Consider the following 22,283-nt stretch of genomic DNA (forward strand, 5'->3'; position numbering starts at 1 on the left):
AACTGTGACTATCACCAGGTAACGTAGGCGTGTTTCTTGAATTAGCAGCAGGTGTTAAACAGCTGACAGATGAGGAGGAGGATGCATGCAGGTAAACTGAGGGTCTGTTGAGCTGATCGCTGGTTTCGTGAGAAAAATGTCAGCTCGTTCTTTATGTTACAGAAGCACAGAGACACAAGACCAGGCGGAAAGAGACGATCGTTCGGTGAAAATGACAATCTGCGAATGCAACATGTGGAACACGGAGAGTGGAATATGTAAACAAACCGGTTAATGTACCCCCTCGGTGCACTCTGCATGCTAACTGTTAGCAGAGCTAGTGAAATCTCTGAAAACATCTGAGCACTTTTTTTTTTTCTTTTTTTTTTCTAAATGACATCAGAAACAGCAGTATGCGACATTACGTGATGGCAGAGCTTCAGTTCATCCTTTGTCATTTTTTTTTTTTTTTTTTTTTTAATAAATAGGACAGAGGGAATGAATGAGAGAGAGAGGGGGAGAGAAAGAAAGAAAACCAAAGGGGAGAAGAGACGGTGAGAAGGGGGGGGAAGAGAGACAAAAAAAAACAAAAAACTCCTGGGTCACCTGTATGGAGAAAAAAAACAAACAAACAAACAAACAAAAACAAACAGAGGAGACAGCAAACAACAAAGAGCAACATAATAATAGAGAAAACAAAGCACCATCACAATAAACTAGCTAGTCATAGATATCAGTATTTACTAAGTAATAAACGATATTGTGCAGCACGCAAGATAGACAGCGCACAGTGTGCTTTGAGGCAGCAGCCAAGAAAGCTTTAGTCCGCGTCTGTGAATACCCATGTGTGCATACCTGTGTGGATCAGCATGCTTGCATTCCAAAGGTTTCTCCATGTAATGATCTGCTAGGGAGTGTGGGGGGGCCACAGCCCCGTCCTCCAGGGTGTGAAGCGGGTATGGAGGAGATCAAAACTCCAGACATCCAGAGGCCCCCAGAACACAAGAGACCATGGAAGACCAACAGAGGGGCAGCCGCGCCACTGTCCCAGTAAGAGCTGAGGAGAGTCCCAGATGAGGGCTCGCCCAGCAGCCGCGGAGCAGAAGTCAGGGGGAGTTGCAGTGACGCGCCCGTGAGCTCCGCCGGCCCCCAGCTGCGCCTGAGTGACCGAGCCCTAGGCCGAGAGGCCGGGGGCACCCCACCTCCAAAGGGGCCCGAGCGAGCCCCAGGCCCCAGGCCCCGACAAGCGGCCGCCAAGGAGTGAGCCGGTGTGTACCCGGACGCCCACCCCCGGACACAAAGAACCACCAACACACCGACACCTGAGGGAGTCCGCCACCGGCAGGGGAAGTGGTGGTGGGTGGAGATAGGCCTCCAAACCTTGGAGGGCCTGAGGTGTCCCCAGAGAGGTGGCGTCTGATACCCAACCTGACATATAGACACAGACATACAGGCACACACAGACACAAACATCCATTCCCACCCTCATGCTCTCATATGCACTCACTCCACACTCAACCAACGTGGAGACAGACATAAAGAGACGCTGTACACACAATCACACTCCCCAAGCGTACTCTACAAACCGGGTCTAGGTACCCTTGCCCCTGGAGGGGAGAATTGCACCCAGACCCAGGTGGTGTTACCCTTTTCCCTGCGGTGGGGAGAGGCAGACCACCCCGACTCCGCAGCAGCAGGGAGGCCCCACACCCCAGACCGCAGTCGGACGGCCAACTCCTCCTACTAGCCCTCCCGCTCCAGCAGGCCGCAGAGAATGGGGGTGGGAGAAGACTCCAAACCTCCCTCCACCCGCTCATTGTAGTGTTGATGCATATGTGTTCTAAGGTGCAATTAAAACCCAGGAGGGCATGGAGCTACCTGCCAAGGAGCAGCAGGTAAGCGCATAGTCCCTCCTGCTAACCCTCAATGACTAAGTGTATTTAAAATTGAGAGGTGGGCAACGACGTCAGGGGTGAGGTATACACCCTGATGGTGATTTGGACTCCGTGATTGTGCCCACCCCCAAGATCCTATATGTATGTGTAATGAGAGTGTGAATAATGTGAATGTCTAAGTTGTGGGATAAAATTGAGGCAGAGGCAGCCAGAAGGGGACAGGGGGGGGGGGGGGTAGCCTCCTCTGCACCCTGGTGACATACCCCCACTCCAAGGCCCTGCATGTGTGGGTGGTTGTGGAGGAGCGGGAAGAGGGAGGCAGCTGGAGATGGGGAGGGAAGGAAGGGAGGGGCAGGTAACCCCTCCCTGGGGCCAGCTCCCCCGCTGACCCCAGTAGGCACTCCCACCCTCCGCGACCCGCCAGGGAAGGGGGGCCCAGGCCCATCAGACCGGGGCCCAGTGCAGTAGCGCTCCCCGGCTCCACAGAGCCCTGGACAGTCCACCCAACCCCACCACAGAGAAAACTGCACCCACCCCACCAACCACACATCTTCCAGACTACATAAGACGGTAAACGCCCAGGCTGAGATCTTCCTCCACCTCTCCTGTATCTCCCCCTCCTGCAGAGAGTTCCTGAGCACTTTTGCAAACATGTTCTATGTTGACAACCTGACCAGACATACGGCGCGACATTCGCGGCTAAAACACTGTTAAAAGTGTAGCTGGTGACAGAAAAACGGGGTATTTTAAAACTACACCACCACCATTGCTGCCTGTGATTTGATCTGCATTCTGGGATACCTGGCTGCCCCAAGTCTACACAAGCAATCGATTATCTAGGATCGACCTGTTTTGACTTACTTTGCACGGCAACCAATCAAATGTTAGAGAAGCTGCATGGGCAGCGTTAACCCCGCCCCCTGAGTTTGATGGCTGAGGCTGACAGATAAAATTATTTCATGATGAGAGCCAGGCGCCAGGACTGCCAAAATGAAATAAATAAATATATCATTAAATAATTAATTAAATGTGTCAAGAATTAATTAAATGTGTCAAGAATTAATTAAATGTGGCAAGAATTAATTAAAATGTGAAATACATAAATAATTAATTAAATGTGGCAATAATTAATTAATTACATGTGTCATAACTATTTATTTAATTAATTAATTCCAATTTTAATTAATTATTGCCACATTTAATTAATTATTTAATGGTGTATTTAATTAATTCATTATGGCAGTCCTGGCATTCGATACTTTACAGGTTGTTATCCTTGCTATTATTAATTTCAAATACTCTAAAGATAATTTCTACTGTAATTTTCCCTTTGTTTATCTTTATTTCGTACTTTTTATATTTATCTACTCAGTGGGGTCTGTTTTCAACCCTTTTAAACTACCTCAAACTACTGTGATCTCTAGTTTTCACTTAATAAGGGATTATTATGTTCTTCCTGATATGGGTGTTGCTGCAGATGCGGCTGCAGGAATGAGTGTTGGTTTACTAAAAAGATTGTGGGAACTGCACAGTGTCTCGTCTTCTGGTTTTACTAAACTGGCAGTTGAGTTCTGTTCTTTTGACTGTTTATATTTTGTTTTCTTAAATTTCTCAATTCACAGACACTGTTTTTGTCCGGCGTCTGGACTTTTCTTTTCTCACCACTGCTCGTCAGCAGGAGTGAGTTTTAATTTCACTTGCTTGATTACCCATCTTATTTATGTATTTACTTATTTTTTGTTTAAGTAATATATACACGATACAGCTGCTATCACCTTCGCTGGTATTAGAGATGAGAGTGGTTGCTCACACGCCCTTCTACTTTCGGACTATTTCCAAAAGCGGTGTGAACTTTACGAGACGGAACTCGACCGTTCTCTCAACTCACCAGCACGTCAGTGAACAGCAGTAAAAGAAAAACACAGTAGGAGCAGCTCAGTCTCTTATTGGACCGTGAAAAGTCAGCTTGCTCCGTTAATTAAAACAATACACACACACACATTCACATTCACACCTATTCGCGCGATCGGAACCCTTATCATAAGGGGAGCTGCTTATTCCCTAGACCAGGGTTCACTAACAGGCGGACCGGGGTCCGAGTCCGGACCCAGTCGCCATCCTATATGGACCCGGACCTATAGTTAACAAAATATTAAATTATATTTAATTTTGACGGGGTGATTCAATTTTAAGCGGTAACCTTACATTGTATTAGACCAGGGAACATACTAACCAATTGTGTGCGAGTTACGCCACCCACGTGACACTACTTAGCCAATCACATCTGCACATTGAAGGCGATCGCAACGCTGAGTGCAGACAGACAGACAGAGGAAAGACATGGTGAGAGGTGAATGACAAGCGGGACGATTAACGATACAGTGAGACAAGACGTGAGCGGGAGTCACAAGAGGTAAAACAACTATGGCGCTTTCAAAAAAGAGAAAAGTAGACACCGAAAATAGAACTTTCAAGACTGAATGGACTGACGCATATATGTTCATTCTTCCGACCGCAAGCAGCAAACCAGTGTGTCTCATATGTTCAGAAACCGTGGCACTGATTAAAAGTGGCAATGTCAAACGCCACTATGAGACAAAGCACAAAGCTTTTGAACAATCATACCCACCCAAGTCTGAACTCAGGTCCCAGAAAATTAGCAGTCTCAGAGCCCAATATGATCAGTCCACAAGGATCTTAACCAGTTCTTTCACCGCCCAACAACGTGCTCATGAATGTTCCCTCAGAGTTGCTTGGATTTTAGGTCAACACAAAAAGCCCTTTGCAGGTGTTGTCAAAGAGTGCATGAGTGCAGTAGCAGAAACATTACTTGAGGGTAAACAAAAAGAAGAGCTTCATGACAAAATAAAGCAAATACCTATGTCAGCATCAACAGCCACAAAGAGAAGTGAATTATTAGCTCAGGATGTGCTATCCCAGCTGGAAGAAGCTATTCATAAGACACCATGTGTAGGCTTGGCTGTAGATGAGTCCACTGATGTGTCTGACAATGCTCAGCTGTTAGTTTATGTAAGGTTCTTCAACAATGATAAGAAAGAGTTCTGTGAAGACCTGCTAGGTGTAACTTCCCTTCACAGCACTACAAGAGGAGAGGATATTTACCTGGCCATTAAGGAAATGTTAACAAAGCGAGGAATAGAGCCAAACCAAGTGGTTTCAATAACCACAGATGGAGCCCCTGCTATGATGGGGAGAGAGAAAGGAGCTGTAGCAAGAATGAAAGAGGACAATCCCGAGCTAATCTCTTATCATTGCATTATTCATCAGTCAGTGTTATGCTCCACCCTGTCAGACGAGTATGCTGAGGTGATGAAAACAATGATGAAAATGATAAATTTTCTCAGGGCATCTTCTTCTTGTCAGCATCGCATGCTCAGGGAATTTCTCAGAGAAGTTGATGCACACGCTGATGATCTTCTGCTTCACAACAATGTGAGATGGCTTAGCAAAGGCAGGGCATTGGAGCGATTTTGGTCCATCAGAAGTGAAGTAGCAGCTTTCTTGGAAGAGCTGGAAAGTCAAAAAGCAACAAACTTTTCTCTCTTTTTAAATGATGGGAAAAACATGGATATTGTGGCCTTTTTGGTTGATATCACTTCACACCTGAATGAACTGAATTTGAAGCTGCAGGGCAAGGACAATTCAATTTGTGAACTGATGACAGCTGTCCGCTGCTTTCAGAGGAAACTTGAAGTGTTCAAAGAAGACCTGTAAGGAGACTATGCACACTTCCCAACAGTGAAGGAACAGGCTCAGGGACAGAGAGATGTGTCCTCTTTTGTTGACTTTGTTGATAAGCTGATTGAAAACTTCAGCAAACGTTTTGATAGCTTCAGCTTTGGACAGCAGCTCACCATGTTCATAAAGAACCCATTTGCCATCACTGATGTCAGAGGGTTCTCAAAGGAAGTCACACAGCACTTCAAGTGGGCAAATGCTGGGCCTCTTCAAATGCAACTAATTGATCTCCAAGCAGATGTGGCCCTGAAAGAGCAGTTTGGAAGAACTGAACCTGCCACTTTCTGGCCCCAATTGGTCTCTGAGACAGCTTTCCCAAATCTGAGGAAAGTAGCCCTGTACATCTTGACCATGTTTGGCTCCACATACAGCTGTGAGGCAGCTTTCTCCACAATGAACATAATAAAAACTAAATATCGTTCCAGGATCACCAATGAGCACCTACACATGTGTATGAGAATGGCCCTGACACCATTCCAGCCCAGATTTAAAATCCTAGTAGAGCGAACTAAAGCTCAGTTCTCTCACTGAACAACAGAAAGTTGGGACGTGGAATATAAGGGGGTGAAAGAAAGAGAAACTGTAAAATTGTTAAAATGTTTTGATGTTATCTGTTGAAAATGTATTGAGACTGTTTAGTCGAGATGTAAAATGTAAAGAAAAAGGGAAACTTTTTTTTTCTGAAATTAAGCACTTTGTTTTAAGATGCACAATTTAGCCATTTTATTTATTTTCTCTAATTCATTTTAAACAGCAGCCCTATTTCTAATGTAGGCCTACTGTGTGTTTCAGTGTTAACAATAAATTTTGTTGAAATGTTTTAACTTGTATTTTCATTGATTTGACAGTCTATTGTTCATACGTTCAGATATAAATTTAAAAAAAAAAAAGGTTGCTTCTCTATCACAATCATAACGTAAGTTAGACATATTGATGTCCCGGACCTCTGCTTGAGAAGATTTTCTCCAACTGGACCTCCTCAAATTTTAGTTTAATACCCCTGCCCTAGACCCTGTCTAGACCCAGCTGGGGGAGCTACCCAGAGCTCCAAACCTAACCCACAGAAGTGGGGAGCTTCCAGTCGACGAGCTCCAAGCTACCAGTCGACGAGCTACTTCCGCTATTTTAAATTCCCTGAATTTAAAATACGCTTTTACGCAAGATTGTGTCAGTGTATCTGTATCTACCTGGTCAGTGTCGCCGGGTCTGGTCCACCTCGATCGGGCCCCACCACCGTGGGTCGCTTTCTAAGACGTTGGCCAAGACCCAAATTTTAACGCTCTTGGTCTTTTATCACACACCTGGTGTGTGAGCTGTCGACAGGCGAACAACGTGGACTGGTCACGGAGATGGGACACGATGGAGGCGCTCCGGCTCCGAAGGACCAAGAAATGTTGGGGGAAAACTGCAAAAGACCCAGGAGAAATAAAGACACAATGAGACAAGGTTACTTTTTATGCTTTAACGTGCGCACGGGTAAGCTGTTCAGAACAACTCACGCCGTGTACAGAGGCTTGGCACTTTTTTATAGGAAAGACAGTGAGAACAGGATAAGAAAATAATAAACAGATAAAATAAACAACTCCATATGTGGCGCTAGTCTCGTCAGCAGAGAGCTGGGAGAGATAAAACAATCAAAAACAATATGTCCCAAGACAATATGTCTTGACACTAACAGCAACTGTGCCATGTGTTCGCTGACCAAGCCACCTGGATCAGGACCTTCAATGATGAACTGGGTGAGTTGGAGGGTATTTGAATTTCTCAAAAATGTGTAAAAGTCTTTGAGTATAAATGTGTTTTTTTTGCTTTGTCTGTTTAATTTTAAATAGATACAATGTGACACCTGTCAACGATGGTACCATGAACAGTGCCTTGACATGACCAACAATGACTTTAAAAAAGCAAAGGAAGAAGCGTGGAATTGTCTCCTGTGCTGTTAAACCACAGACTTATTGGATGCTTGTGTCAAAATATTTGAAGACGTACTCTGTTGTCTCCACCAAAGTGATAATTTGAGCAACATAATACGGTGAAACGTTTTCATACATATTTCATTCACATTTCCGTGATGTTGTCATTTACCTTTAAAGCACCTATAATGTTATCATGACTGCACCTTTCGGAATTTACAATTTACTCTCCTTGTATTGAGCTGTTTTCTGGGTTTTGTTTTCCAAGATAAACAGATTTACCTATGCTACTTTTATGAAAATAGTTATATTTCATAACATTACAAATACAAAGAAAAGATTGTGTCATTAATATGTAAAGACAAGAAATCCACTTCAGTAAATTTTAATAAATGAAATCAGAATGACTTGATATTGATATGGTATCACCGTGGGGTTGTATGCTGTTGATCTATAGTGGAATTACCCTGTTGAAACTGGAATTTTCCATTTTAGAGCATTTTGAAATCACTGAAAGTTAGGTCAATTATGGACAATTTGAAAAGTCTTTTATTTTGGAAGGCATAATAACAGAGCAATCGAAGTCACATTGCCCAGCCTCGCCCCCCTTAGTTCCTCCTTACCACCTTCATGCTCTGTCTCCGCAGTCTGATGTGTGATGTGTGGAGGGTCCGGGCTGTGAGGATTATGGCAGCGGTGACTTTTCCCAGGAGAAGCTGGGACCCTGTTTACTAGAAGGTTTTAAAATCTCTGTACTTTTAGGTGACAGGAGACATGTGGCCTGGTCAAAACACAGAGAGCTGCACTCTAAAAGATCTTTAAACATAGTAAACATAACTTGTGTGCCACAGACTGCTCCCAAACACGAGGGGACAAGTAATGCCTCTAAAACACTTAAGTTGACTTTATTAATTGTTAGATCTTTAGCTGGGAAAACATTTTTAATTAATGATTTAATCACTGAGCACAGCCTTGATTTTATGTTTTTAACTGAAACTTGGTTGGACCAAAGTAACAGTGGAGCTGTTCTCATCGAGACGACCCCTCCTAACTACAGTTTTATCAGTGAGGCCAGGGTGAGCAGGAGAGGAGGGGGGGTTGCTGTCTTATTTAATGAATCATTTCAATGTAAGCAGCTATTTCCTGGAAGTTTTCAGTCTTTTGAATATGTGGCTTTACAGCTGAAGGCCCCATCCAAAGTTGTGTTTCTGAATGTTTACAGGCCTCCCAAATACTGCACAGACTTTTTTAATGACCTCAGTGAACTGCTGTCTGTGATCTGTGTTGATTTTGACTGTGTAATTATTGTTGGGGATTTTAACATCCATGTGGACAACCCTCAGGACAAAGGGACTAAAGACCTGAGTAACACTCTGGGCAACTTTGGGCTGACTCAGCATGTAACAGAGGCCACACATAATAGAGGACACACTCTTGACCTACTGATCTCCAAAGGCCTGAGCATTTCAAAGGTTACTGTGTCTGATGTGGGCCTGTCTGATCATTACTGTGTTTTCTTTGAAAGTAAAATCTCAGCCCACACAAATATATCAACAGCAGTGATCACAAAACGGTGTATAACTGAACACAGTAGTGCAATTTTTAACCAGGTCTTCCCATTAACACCTGACCTGTCCAGAGGGTCAGTCAATGAGCTCGTCAATAGCTTCAATGCTAACATGTTAAATGTAATGGACACTATTGCTCCCATTAAGGTGAAGGTTATCTCTGGAAGGAAAAAGTCTCCATGGAGAAACTCCACACTGGTGAAAAATGAAAAAAGAGAGTGTAGGAAAGCTGAGCGCAGATGGAGAAAAACAAACCTCCAGGTTCATTATGACATTTATAAAGAGAAACTTCACAATTATAATTTACAACTGAGGAGTGCAAGGAGGTCCTACTTCTCTGACATCATCACTAAAAACAGCCATAATGCTCGGGTCTTATTTTCTACAGTAGACAGGCTAACAAACCCTCCTGTGTCAGTGGCAGCTGAACTTCATTCAACCATGGCCTGCAATGACTTTGCCAAATTCTTCACAGAAAAAATCCAAAAAATTAGACAAGCAATTGGTACATCAACAGCAGATCCAGGATATGTACTGTGTCCACCAAAAAACTGTTTAAATACCATGAAACAGTTTAAACCTATTAACAGCAAAGACCTGGAGGACATCTTAGGTCAACTGAACTCCTCCTCCTGCTGTTTAGATGTCCTGCCAACAAGTTTTTTCAAAAAGGTCTCAAAGACTTTAGAGTCAGACCTGTTATAGATCGTCAACTTTTCTTTATTATCAGGTGTGTTTCCAGAATCACTAAAAACTGCTGTAATCAAACCTATACTGAAAAAGGACAATCTTGACAAGACACAAATGAACAACTACAGGCCGATCTCAAATCTCCCATTTTTAAGTAAGATCATTGAAAAAGCAGTTTCTCAACAGCTCAATTACTTCTTAAAACAGAATAATTGCTACGATGCCTTCCAGTCAGGTTTTAGACAGAACCACAGCACTGAAACCGCTCTGACCAAAGTGTTTAATGACATATGTCTGAATACAGACAGTGGAAAAATGTCAGTCTTAGTTTTACTGGATCTCAGTGCAGCATTTGATACAATTGACCACAACATATTACTCAAACGACTGGAGAACTGGACAGGTCTTTCAGGAACTGTACTAAACTGGTTCAAAACATACTTAGAAAACAGGAAATACTTTGTATCAATAGGTAACTTCACATCTGAGCAGACAAGTATCACATGTGGAGTTCCCCAAGGTTCCATCTTGGGACCCCTTCTGTTTAACATTTACATGCTCCCACTGGCACAGATTATAAACAACAACAAAATAAACTATCACAGCTATGCAGATGACACACAAATATATATCACAATGTCACCAGGAGACCGAGGCCCTGTACAGGCTCTTGGTAAATGCATTGAGGAAATCAATGACTGGTTGTGCCACAATTTTCTCCAGCTAAACAAAAACAAAACTGAGGTAATAGTCTTTGGCGCCAAAGAAAAACGATTACAGGTCACCAGAGAACTTCAATCTATACATCTAAAAACCACAAACCAGGTGAGAAATTTGGGTGTAGTGATGGATGCAGACCTAAACTTAGAAAAACACATTAAGACAATAACAAAGTCAGCTTACTATCACCTCAAGAATATCTCAAGGATAAAAGATCTGATGTCTCAACAGGACCTGGAAAAACTAGTCCATGCATTCATCTTTAGTAGGCTTGATTACTGTAACAGCATCTTTACAGGTCTACCTAAAAAATCAGTCAGACAACTACAGCTCATTCAGAACTCTGCTGCTCGAGTCCTCACTAAGACCAAAAAAGTGGACCACATCAGTCCAGCTCTGAGGTCTTTACACTGGCTGCCTGTCCGTCAGAGGATAGACTTTAAAGTTCTGATGCTGGTCTATAAAGCCCTGAATGGTTTAGGACCAAAATACATCAATGACCTCCTGACCCAGTATGAACCTTCCAGATCCCTTAGGTCATCTGGATCCGGTCTTTTATCAGTTCCCAGAGTCAGAACCAGACACGGAGAAGCTGCATTCAGCTTTTATGCTCCTTATATCTGGAACAAACTCCCAGAAAGCCTCAGATCAGCTGAAACACTCAGTTTATTTAAATCCAGGTTGAAGACTCACCTGTTCTCAGCTGCATTTGAATAAAGCACCAAATCCACACTTTTAAGCTTAAATTTCAAAACTTACATTTAACTACTGATTTTATCTACTGTTCTGATTTTATCTGTTTTGATTTTATATACTGTTTTGTTTGTTTGTTTGTTTGTTAATTAGTTAGTTTATTTGCTTGTTTAAATCAATTTTAAATCATGCTTTTTATTTGTTTTTGTTTCTAATGTCTCTGTAAAGCACTTTGAATCACCTTGCTGTTGAATTGTGCTATACAAATAAACTTGCCTTGCCTTGCCTTAAAACAAGGGAGAGCATGGTGCTGCTGCCAGAGAGCAGCAGGTGTTAGCACGGCCCCTCCCGAGAACCCTCAATGTCTACATGGATTTAAAATTGAGAGGTGGGCACCGGTGCCAGAGGTGGGGTTGAATACACAGACCGTCCTCTGGACGCCGTTAACGTGCCCACCCTCAAGGCCCTGTATACAGGGAGTGCAGAATTATTAGGCAAATGAGTATTTTGTCCACATCATCCTCTTCATACATGTTGTCTTACTCCAAGCTGTATATTCTGTACATTCAATAATCTTTAATCCTACAACTGTTTACAACTTGCATAGTTCCCATTTCTGTATAGCTGTATATCTCAGATTTCTGTAAAGTTATTTATTTCATATTCTGTATAGTTTTTCATATTTATATCCTGTTCATAGCCTGTACATAGCTTGTAATCACTACAGCCTGTACATACTTAGTTATAGAATATTCACAACGGACTTCATACCGTGTACATTATAACATACCATAATAGACCCATTTCTGTAATATACTTACATATCTATACTATTGCTAATATATATTGTAATATATCTATATCACTAAAGCACTTCTGGATGGATGCAAACTGCATTTCGTTGCCCTGTACCTGTGCATGTGCAATGATAACAAAGTTGAATTCTATTCTATTCTATTCTATTCTATTCTATTCTATTCTATTCTATTCTATAGGCTCGAAAGCCTACTACCAATGAAGCATATTAGGTGATGTGCATCTCTGTAATGAGAAGGGGTGTGGTCTAATGACATCAACACCCAATAGGGCTTTGGAGTTGACATCACGCCGCAATGCATTGTGGGAGCGCGGCGCCATTTTCGGGCTCTACCAATCAAAACAAACTCACTGTTTTGGAACAACGACGACAAGAAACATGCTTAAAAGCAGCTCAAAAGAAAACGGATGGTATAGAGACCGACTGCGTCCAGAGTCGAAGCAGCGGTACTTGAAAAAAATAGAGTGCATCGCAAATCTGGACCCATATGAAATACGGCAGTGGAGTAAAGACCCAGACGACTTACCGCCACTGTCCTACCCCGATATCTTCACGTATCTTGTTTGTGGAGCGCTTACACTGTGAACCAGTTTCAGAATTACAAGTCACTGGAGGCGCATATCCAATTTACAAATGGCTGGGTGCAAGATTTGGCTATTTTCAAGCCGCCAAACTCTGAGTACGTCGTCATTCATACCAAGGTAAGTCAGCTGGAGTGCATCGAGTGACATAGCCATTTTCCACCCCCCACCATAATTAATGTTATACATTTATCATTGAACTGCTAAAATATCGTTATCATATTATGTGCCCATAATTGTAAAGTAGATGCAAACTAACACATTGATAATCAGGCAAATTATTAACGCCAATTTGTGTCCTCCCTGTCTCATTTCGTTTATTGTCTTTACATCAACCTTGTCCTTGCATGTTACAGGTACTGCACTCCCAAAGATTGAATGAACCTACATTACGACCATGGGTAATTGTAAGCACCACGGGGAAGGTCGAAGCTGCACACTGCACCTGTATGGCCGGAGTTGCTGAGACCTGCACCCATGTCACTGCACTTCTGTTTAAAGTGGAGGCAACAGTGAGGATCCGTGGCACAAAGACAGTCACAGATGAACCAGCCTAATGGGTTTTGCCGGGGAACACAACCAAGATACAGCCAGAGGTTGGCCATAACATTGACTTTACATCTTCAGCAGCACAATAAAAGACTCTTGATGAAAATATAAACGGACCGTCTGTGGTGAAAGGCAGAAGAAGCCGTCCTTCAAAAAGAAAGATTCCTTCTGCTATGTTTGAGGAGTTGTCACACTTCAAAAACACAATAAAGCAGTGTGTTTCTCTGGATTGGAGAAATACTACACATCACACACTGTACAGTCATCCACATTACCACTGTCTCTGGCGTGTTTGCACAACACAGGTGCACAGTCCCTTGGCCTTACCGAGCTACAACTGCACTGCGTAAAGTACATAAACGCAGCAAAAGTTACTGAAGAACAGGCAGAAGCTATTGAGGTATGCACAAGACTGCAACACAAGAGCCCAGAATGGTATGTTTGGCGTGCTGGAAGAATCACAGCTTCAATGATGCACACTGTGTTTGCCACCACTGTAGAAAAAACCGCCATTACTGTGGTTAATCGTGTTTGTTACCCTGTTAACTCTGTCTGTAATGTGCAAACAACTTGGGGACTGGAGCATGAACAGGACGCTCGACACGCCTACACCCAGAAAATGTCAGCATGTCACAAAAACCTACGTATGTGTGGTTTTCTTGTTAACATGGCTTTTCCTGAAGTAGGAGCATCTCCTGATGGACTAACCACGTGTGAATGTTGTGGGAAGGGGTGCCTAGAAATTAAATGTCCATTTAAATACCGATGTGACAGCATTCAGCAAGCATTGGATGCACATGACAAAGACTTCTGCCTCGAGTTGACAGCAAATGGACTTAACTTGAAGAAGACACATCACTTTTACTCACAAGTGCAAACACAGGTCTTTGTGGCCAACGCAAAGCACTGTAACCTCGTGGTATGGACACAAAAAGACATGGCAGTTGTACGCATCTTCCCTGATGTGCACTTCTGGGAATCACATTTAAAGAAAGCTCAGGAGTTCTTTCAGAAGGTGTGCCTTCCTGAACTAGTAGGAAAACATTTCTCTAAGCGAAATGCAGCCCCGAGTGGTCACAACGTTTTTCCTTCTGGTGTCTAGTTTTTTGTCAGAAGTGCATTGAAATATGTATAACTTGATTTCAAACCTGCAGCACTTACCAAGTACCAATTATCAAAGTGTGAAATAAAGAGTGCAATGCAGTTATTTGTTGTCTTGCTTTTATTATAACATCATTTTAGCGAAACAAAGAGTTCAAAGTGATGATAAACTTTCAATTATAGTATACAGGTACAGAAATGGTTACATAACATAATGTCAATGTGTTCATACAATTACACATAAAAAAAAGGTTTTCCTGGTACTATGTCTTCAAAGACATACTGAGAGTTTTCACAATTATTAATTAACAAGTACAAGTCTCATGTGTGCCTGGTTTCACTACCACACTGGGGCACATGTTAACCAAAACACAACACACCCTCACAATTTTATCAAGGAAGGTAACGTCTTCACCCTCACATGGAAGAAGAGAATGGATTGGCATGGTAGTATGTAGCATTTTGAACTTGTTGCGCAAACTGCCAATTACTCGTTCAACATGGATTCTTAGGTGTGCAATGGCTCGTGTATTTTCTATGTCCTTGGCATCTAGTTGACAGAAGTCCCTTGTAAATGCTGGGATTTTAACCTCCACACACATCATTCCCACCGCATCAAAGCCTCTGTCAGCCAAAACTACATCCCCTGGTAACAGCTTGTTAAGTATGCCACATTGATCTGTGATGTGTTTATCTGATGCATGGCCCCCCCACCCCCTTAGAAATGAATGAAATTGCACCTTGTGGAGTAATCCCAATCAGATATTTCATGGTGTGTGTACCCTTGTAGTGTGAGTACGTTTGAGCACGAGCCTTTAAATTAGATGGTCATTCTGTACGAATTTCAAAACAGTCTACAATGATGGCTACCCGATTTCCAAAAGTGTCCGTAAATTGTGGTGGCATTGTTGCTTGCAAACAGTGCCTCTCTGGCCAGTGTACAAGTACTCCAAAGCGAGCATACAAAACGTCAATTGTATCAGCAAAGATAGAAGAAAGAGTTTTGTGGGAGACATTGAATAGATAACTAAGATGCTGAACAGGAAGCTCAAGTCTAAGTCGCATAAGTGTGAGTAAAAGAATTTGGAAATGCGACAGTTTCTTTGATGCTGGTAGGAAAGCTTTTACATTCTCGAGCACGGACATAAAAATAGCAAAACAAGTAAAACCAGTGTAATATTTCACTTTTTCCGTGTCACCCTTTAAAAAGTTTTTATTCAGCTCTGTCTTGTCCAACTTTGATTTAAGCTTTCTGTTCTCCTCCAGCAGCCAGTTTATTTCTGCTCTGCTCTGTACACAGTGCACACAATCATTTGTCAGTCTTTGATCTTCTGTCTGTTTCTCTCTGATATCAATGTTTTCTGCATCTGCACCCGTTACCTCTGCTTCAACTTGTCCAACACAAATTTGTCCCTCAGCCAAAATAACAAGGTTGTTATGGTGTTGCTCTTCTGTGGTGTCCATCTCTGGCTGCTCTTCTGTGGTAACTTCTGCTGAGGCTTCACCTTCACACTCTGCTGCTCCATTGTGAAAGCCTGTCCAATAAAAAGAGTGCAAATACACAAGGGAATTTTTAAATGGTTTATACATTAAGGCCGTATGAATACTCAAAAATGTTTGTGTTAATTGACTAAGATCAACTTTTAAAATAAGAGATTGTGGTTGGGGGTGCGGTTGTTGTTTACCTCCTACTAGTGCTTTTTTTTGTTGCCGTTATGTTCGCCTCCTGTGACGGTCTGAATGTGATGTTCGGATTTCGGAGTGCCCCATGTGTAGCGTTGGTACCCAGTCTGGATTTGTTTGATCCATTTCATTGGCAGGCTTCCCTACACTTGTGCGAAATAATTAGTGAATCTTTACATAGCACATATGTCTGCAAAGTCACTCCATTCGATGTTTGATCGCAATTTCTATAACTTCCGAGACCACCAACGATAATATTATTCAGCTATAAAGTGTCATATGAACATATTTAGAACTTACCGGAATCAAAATGTCTTGAGCACACCAACTGATATCTGGAGACGTAACAGAACTTGATATCAGCTCGTCTCACGGCTGCTATCCAGGCTAGACGCCTTCGTTTGGTAATATCCGATACAAGAGCTCCTTCATGTTGCTTCCAGGTTGGGAAAGCATAAAAAGACAATCCAAACTTATTGCCGTGCCGGTCATAAGATCGAACATTGCAGCCAACCACACAGCAAGTACGAACCATGGCTATGCTTTCGCTCCTTACTTAGACCCCCAAAATGGCGGATCGGCCCAAAATCCTTTCGACGCCCACCCATGTGACATCACGCTCCAAAGCCCTACATCAGGTGTGCATAATTATTAGGCAACGTCCTTTCCTTTGGCAAAATGGGTCAAAAGAAGGACTTGACAGGCTCAGAAAAGTCAAAAATAGTGAGATATCTTGCAGAGGGATGTAGCAGTCTCAAAATTGCAAAGCTTCTGAAGCGTGATCATCGAACAATCAAGCGTTTCATTCAAAATAGTCAACAGGGTTGCAAGAAGCGTGTGGAAAAACCAAGGCGCAAAATAAGATGCCACTTGCCACCAGTTTGGCCATATTTCAGAGCTGCAACATCACTGGAGTGCAAGGTGTGCAATACTCAGACACATGGCCAAGGTAAGAAAGGCTGAAAGACGACCACCACTGAACAAGACACACAAGCTGAAACGTCAAGACTGGGCCAAGAAATATCTCAAGACTGGTTTTTCTAAGGTTTTATGGACTGATGAAATGAGAGTGAGTCTTGATGGGCCAGATGGATGGGCCCGTGGCTGGATTGGTAAAGGGCAGAGAGCTCCAGTCCCACTCAGACGCCAGCAAGGTGGAGGTGGAGTACTGGTTTGGGCTGGTATCATCAAAGATGAGCTTGTGGGGCCTTTTCAGGTTGAGGATGGAGTCAAGTCCCAGTCCTACTGCCAGTTTCTGGAAGACACCTTCTTCAAGCAGTGGTACAGGAAGAAGTCTGCATCCTTCAAGAAAAACATGATTTTCATGCAGAACAATGCTCCATCACACGCGTCCAAGTACTCCACAGCGTGGCTGGCAAGAAAGGGTATAAAAGAAGAAAAACTAATGACATGGCCTCCTTGTTCACCTGATCTGAACCCCATTGAGAACCTGTGGTCCATCATCAAATGTGAGATTTACAAGGAGGGAAAACAGTACACCTCTCTGAACAGTGTCTGGGAGGCTGTGGTTGCTGCTGCACGCAATGTTGATGGTGAACAGATCAAAACACTGACAGAATCCATGGATGGCAGGCTTTTGAGTGTCCTTGCAAAGAAAGGTGGCTATATTGGTCGCTGATTTGTTTTTGTTTTGTTTTTGAATGTCAGAAATGTATATTTGTGAATGTGGAGATGATATATTGGTTTCACTGGTAAAAATAAATAATTGAAATGGGTATATATTTGTTTTTTGTTAAGTTGCCTAATAATTCTGCACAGTAATAGTCACCTGCACACACAGATATCCCCCTAAAATAGCTAAAACGAAAAACAAAATAAAAACTACTTCCAAAAACATTCAGCTTTGATATTAATGAGTTTTTTGGGTTCATTGAGAACATGGTTGTTGTTCAATAATAAAATTATTCCTCAAAAATACAACTTGCCTAATAATTCTGCACTCCCTGTATATGTGTGTTATGAGAGTGTGAGTAATGTGGATGTCTAAGTTGTGGAATAAAATTGAGGCATAGGTGGCCAGAAGAGGACAGAGGGGGGGCGGGGGATGTCTCCCCTGCACCCTGGTGACACACCCGCACCCCAAGGCCCTACCTGTGTGGGTGGGTGTGGTGGAGCGGGAAAAGGGAGGCAGCCGGGGATGGGGAGGAAAAGAAGGGAGGGGCAAGATGACCCTCCCTAGGGCCAGCTCCCCTGCTGACCCCAGTAGGCACCCCTGTCCTCTGGTACCCACCAAGGCAAGGAAGCCCAGGCCCATCCAGACCGGGGCCTACGGCAGCAGCACCGCCAAGTCCCACAGGACCTGGGGAAGCCCACCCAACTGAAGAGGAAACTGTACCCACCCCAACATTCAATCATCTCTCAGACTACACAAGAAAAAAAACACCCGGGTTAAGTTTATTCTCCACCTCTCCTATGTCTCTCCCTCACCTGCAGAGTGGATTCCTGCAGGGATGGAACAACCTCCCTGCCAGTTAGGCCCCAGTTAGGTCGAGTGCGACCAATTTGGTCGCAAATGCGACCAAATTTTTCAGTGGTGCAACTAAAAAAAAATATTTGGTTGCACCTGTGCGACCAAATGTTCGGGTAGCAAAAAAAAAAAATCTGCAACCTTCCCTGTGGTCAACAACAGACACACATTATGCCCCTATCGTGGACTAAACCAATCAGAGATAGTAAGGGGCGGGACCGCTCTGACTGGCCGTGGTCCAGTTGAAAGTGCAGGTGGAAGTGGGAGGTGAGTATAAAGCGATATCAATTCATTAAATCCTGAATCGACTTTTAAGTATAACTGTGTTTTGCCAGAAACGCCAGATTCTCAGATTAAAGCTCACAAAACCATTTCAACAACAACCAAACAGCAGATGAGAGCAGGTACACGGACTCCACGCAAAGACGTAAACACAGAGCGGACCGACGCATCAGAATCAACTTTGTCTTTCTCGGCTTTCTCACCCGACGGCCCGAACACGGACACGCTGTCGGAGCTCAGCGATCCTGATGCGTCCGGTCCGCGCTGTGTTTACGTCTTTTTGCGCTGATTCTGAGCTGCAGGTTTTGTCTCTCCAACCAAAATTCATCGAGCCAGCAGCAAAAGAAGCAGCAAACTGCGCTTCACATTTGATCAATGTCGTCATGAATTTTGCTGTTTTGCTTCCACGACTATTAAAATCACACTTCATGCACAGCTAGCTCTCTCTCTCTCTCTCTCTGTACTTCAAGAACAGTTTCCCGTCTCCAATCTGGAGACGTCTGGTCAATTTTCTGTATTCTTCATTCGCTTATTACCCACCAGTCTACCGTTGTTCACAGCGCTGTGGCTGCTGTCTTTTTCTTTTCTCTTTTTCACTTAAATGACCTCGGACAAGAAAGCCTATTTTTTCTGCTGTTCAATACTGAAGAAATGTAAACTTTATATGCAGAACATTGTAGAATATTTTAAAGGTTATCTGCTATAAAAAGCCAGACCAGGAAAATCTCCTTCATGTTTTTCTGTGTTTTATTCTCAGTTACTTTCACACAAAGGCATCTGCTGTGATGTTCACAATTCTGATGAAGTCAGTACTGATAAATGATCAGAATTATAATATTTCTGACTGTCTGAGGCTAAGTTGAATCGAATCGGGACTTTGAAAACCGGAATCGAATGGATTATAGAAATCAGTGATGATACCCAGCTCTAGTGAGCAGCCTCAGCATGACAGAAGTGGATGTAGCTGTAATAGGAAAAGAACTATTGCTAACTTTTCTGTTAAGTTAAGGCCTGTTCCTTCTGAAATTCATAGCCAGTGCTCTGACACGGTGTCATCAATCTTTGAATGCTGAAAAAGCAGCAGTGTATCCAGAAAACACATGATATTATATCAATTATTATAAAATTTGTGTGCGCCTAACTTTTGTGCCGGTACGCCTAACTTTTTAAAGTTAGGCGTACCGGTACGCCCATGGCAAAAAGTTAGTCTAGAGCCCTGGATAATGTCCCTAGGGATTCTCCAGACGCCCTAAGCCCGTCCCAACCTCCACATCAACCACAATAGCTAAGGTGGGACCAAACCACGACCCCCCACCCCCGCTAGGTGATTGAGCCGATCAAAGGAGCCCAGAGGGATTGATCTAATGTGGTGGCAGAGGCTGTATCGAGACTAATGTGATCTATTAGATGGTTTCTATATTGGCTAGAATTAATTTAATTTTTATTATTCCAGTTCATGAGGACTGTTTTCTTGGCAATGCATAGGGCAGTAAAAACCATGTGGACTGTATTAGTCTCTGTAGTGACATCATCCAATTTTCCCAACATGGACACTAAAGGGGACGTTGGAATTTTACATTTCAGACACTTTGATAAGTCTTCATGATGGGTTTAGATTTTATTATTGTCATTTGTATTAGGAAACATTTAACCATGTATGCTTAGAGGTGTATAATCAATTGTAGATTGAAAGAATGTCTCATCCTAGGAGGTCTGTAACAACTCTGTGTAGCATGAAGAGGGGAGTGTGTTCACTCCTCTACAGAGTGTGTTCTGGCATAGATCACACCCCCTAGGAGAGGTTTTATCTTCTCTTATTGATATATGGTATAGCAAATACACGTATATCTGTTTGAGTGTAAGAGCCTTTTGTTTAGATGGACCCAGCTTTGGGGAGTCTTCACAGGGTCACATCCTGACCTCACACACACACACACACACACACACACACACACACACACACACACACACACACACACACACACACAGTATTCTTTGTTCACATGTATACCTATGTAAGATGTTATATGTTAATGACCCTATGCATATTCATGTAACCACAATAAAAGGAGTGCTGTGGGGAACCTGGCTGAGAGTCTGATGGAGGTCAAGTGGTGGGACGACACTTGGCTCCAGCCAGATATCTCCCTCATGCATGAGTAAACCAGAGAACTTTGGTGCCTTGTGTCTTGCTTTTTGCTGCGTAGCAGATTGTCCTTAACATTCCAGCGAATAGGTTTATGCTACTGTCACGGGGTCCCCTTCCAGACCTCTCCCGGACAAACACAGGCGTAGTCGGTAAGGTATTAGTGTGGATACTTTATTTGAAGCGGCCTCCCCAGTGCATAAAAAGATGGTTGCAAAGACATAAAACTGAGAGCCACGCTACACAGCCTGTATGTTACAACACACACCCCCCTTCATATCCGGCTCGCCGTCTCTTATATCCCGTAACCCCTCCCCCTTGGCGTCACCACCAATTCTTTATTCTAACTTTAATCCCCGTCTCCCTCCCCCAGAATTTCTTTTTCATTATACACTCACAAAACATATACATTGATACAGGCTCTCAACTATTTCCCGGCAGTCTACCCGACTTCATATACCCATTAACGGCCCACGTAATGAGGCCATTCTCATGACGGTCCAGACACACGTGAACTCATTATTTAAACCCCACACCCCCATACCATCGGCTTGCGTCACCCTGCACGATTGGCGATCCCCCGCACGTCCCCCCGACCGACGCCCTTAACAAGTAAGTGGGAACCAAAATCTAGCCACCCCCGATGCGGCTGACAACTTGCTCCTCACCCCTTTTATTCCTCTACTCGGTCGTCAGAAAGATACGCCGCCCCGGGTGCCAAATCGAACTAATGGTGGTGATCTAATGGTGGCGGTGCCATACTCAGCGGACTCTGCCTTGAGACGGGTCACTCCGTCACATCATCCCCTTCCCCCCGGAGGTTGGCGATGTGCGGCAACCTAGAGAGGTAATCCGCCACCACATTGAGCGTACCTGGTCTGTGCCGGATGGTGAACCTGAAAGGTTGCAGTGAGAGGTACCAGCGTGTAAGTCGGCTATTATGATCCTTCATGGACTGGATCCAGGTAAGCGCCCGATGATCAGTCTCCAACACAAACTCTCTTCCCAGTAAGTAATACCGGAGTTTCTCCAGCGCCCACTTAATCGCCAGAGCCTCCTTCTCCACCGTCGAGTAATTGGTCTCCCGCGGCAGCAGCTTGCGGCTCAGATATAGGATCGGGTGCTCCTCGCCCGGGTCCCCTTGAACCAACACGGCTCCCAGGCCGCTCTTGGAGGCATCCACCTGGACCAAAAACTGCTTCTTAAAGTCCGGACTCCAGAGCACGGGGTCGAACACAGGCAAGTTTTCAGTCCCTGGAACGCCTGTTCACATGCTGCGGTCCATATGACCGGATTTCGTTGGTTCTTCCCCAGTAATGTCGTCAGCGGCGCCGCCATTGTTGCAAACTGGGGCACAAACCTTCGGTACCAACCAACCAGTCCCAGGAAAGCCCGCACCTCCTTCTTGGTGCGAGGCCG

General features: G+C 43.7%; 1 protein-coding gene and 1 long non-coding RNA gene across 4 annotated transcripts in view; one reads left to right on the top strand and one right to left on the bottom strand.

Moving 5' to 3' along the window:
* Positions 1 to 22,283, bottom strand: part of LOC113029840 (uncharacterized) — a 272,650-nt gene that overhangs the window by 135,353 nt on the left and 115,014 nt on the right. The window lies entirely within an intron of this gene.
* LOC145431024 (uncharacterized) lies at positions 6,788 to 7,964 on the top strand. Its single transcript, XR_013911402.1, has 2 exons — positions 6,788 to 7,372; positions 7,466 to 7,964. It is a non-coding gene; the product is annotated as an uncharacterized LOC145431024 (long non-coding RNA).

Source organism: Astatotilapia calliptera, chromosome 9 (assembly GCF_964374335.1).
Source record: "Astatotilapia calliptera chromosome 9, fAstCal68.1, whole genome shotgun sequence".
Lineage (NCBI taxonomy): Eukaryota > Metazoa > Chordata > Actinopteri > Cichliformes > Cichlidae > Astatotilapia > Astatotilapia calliptera.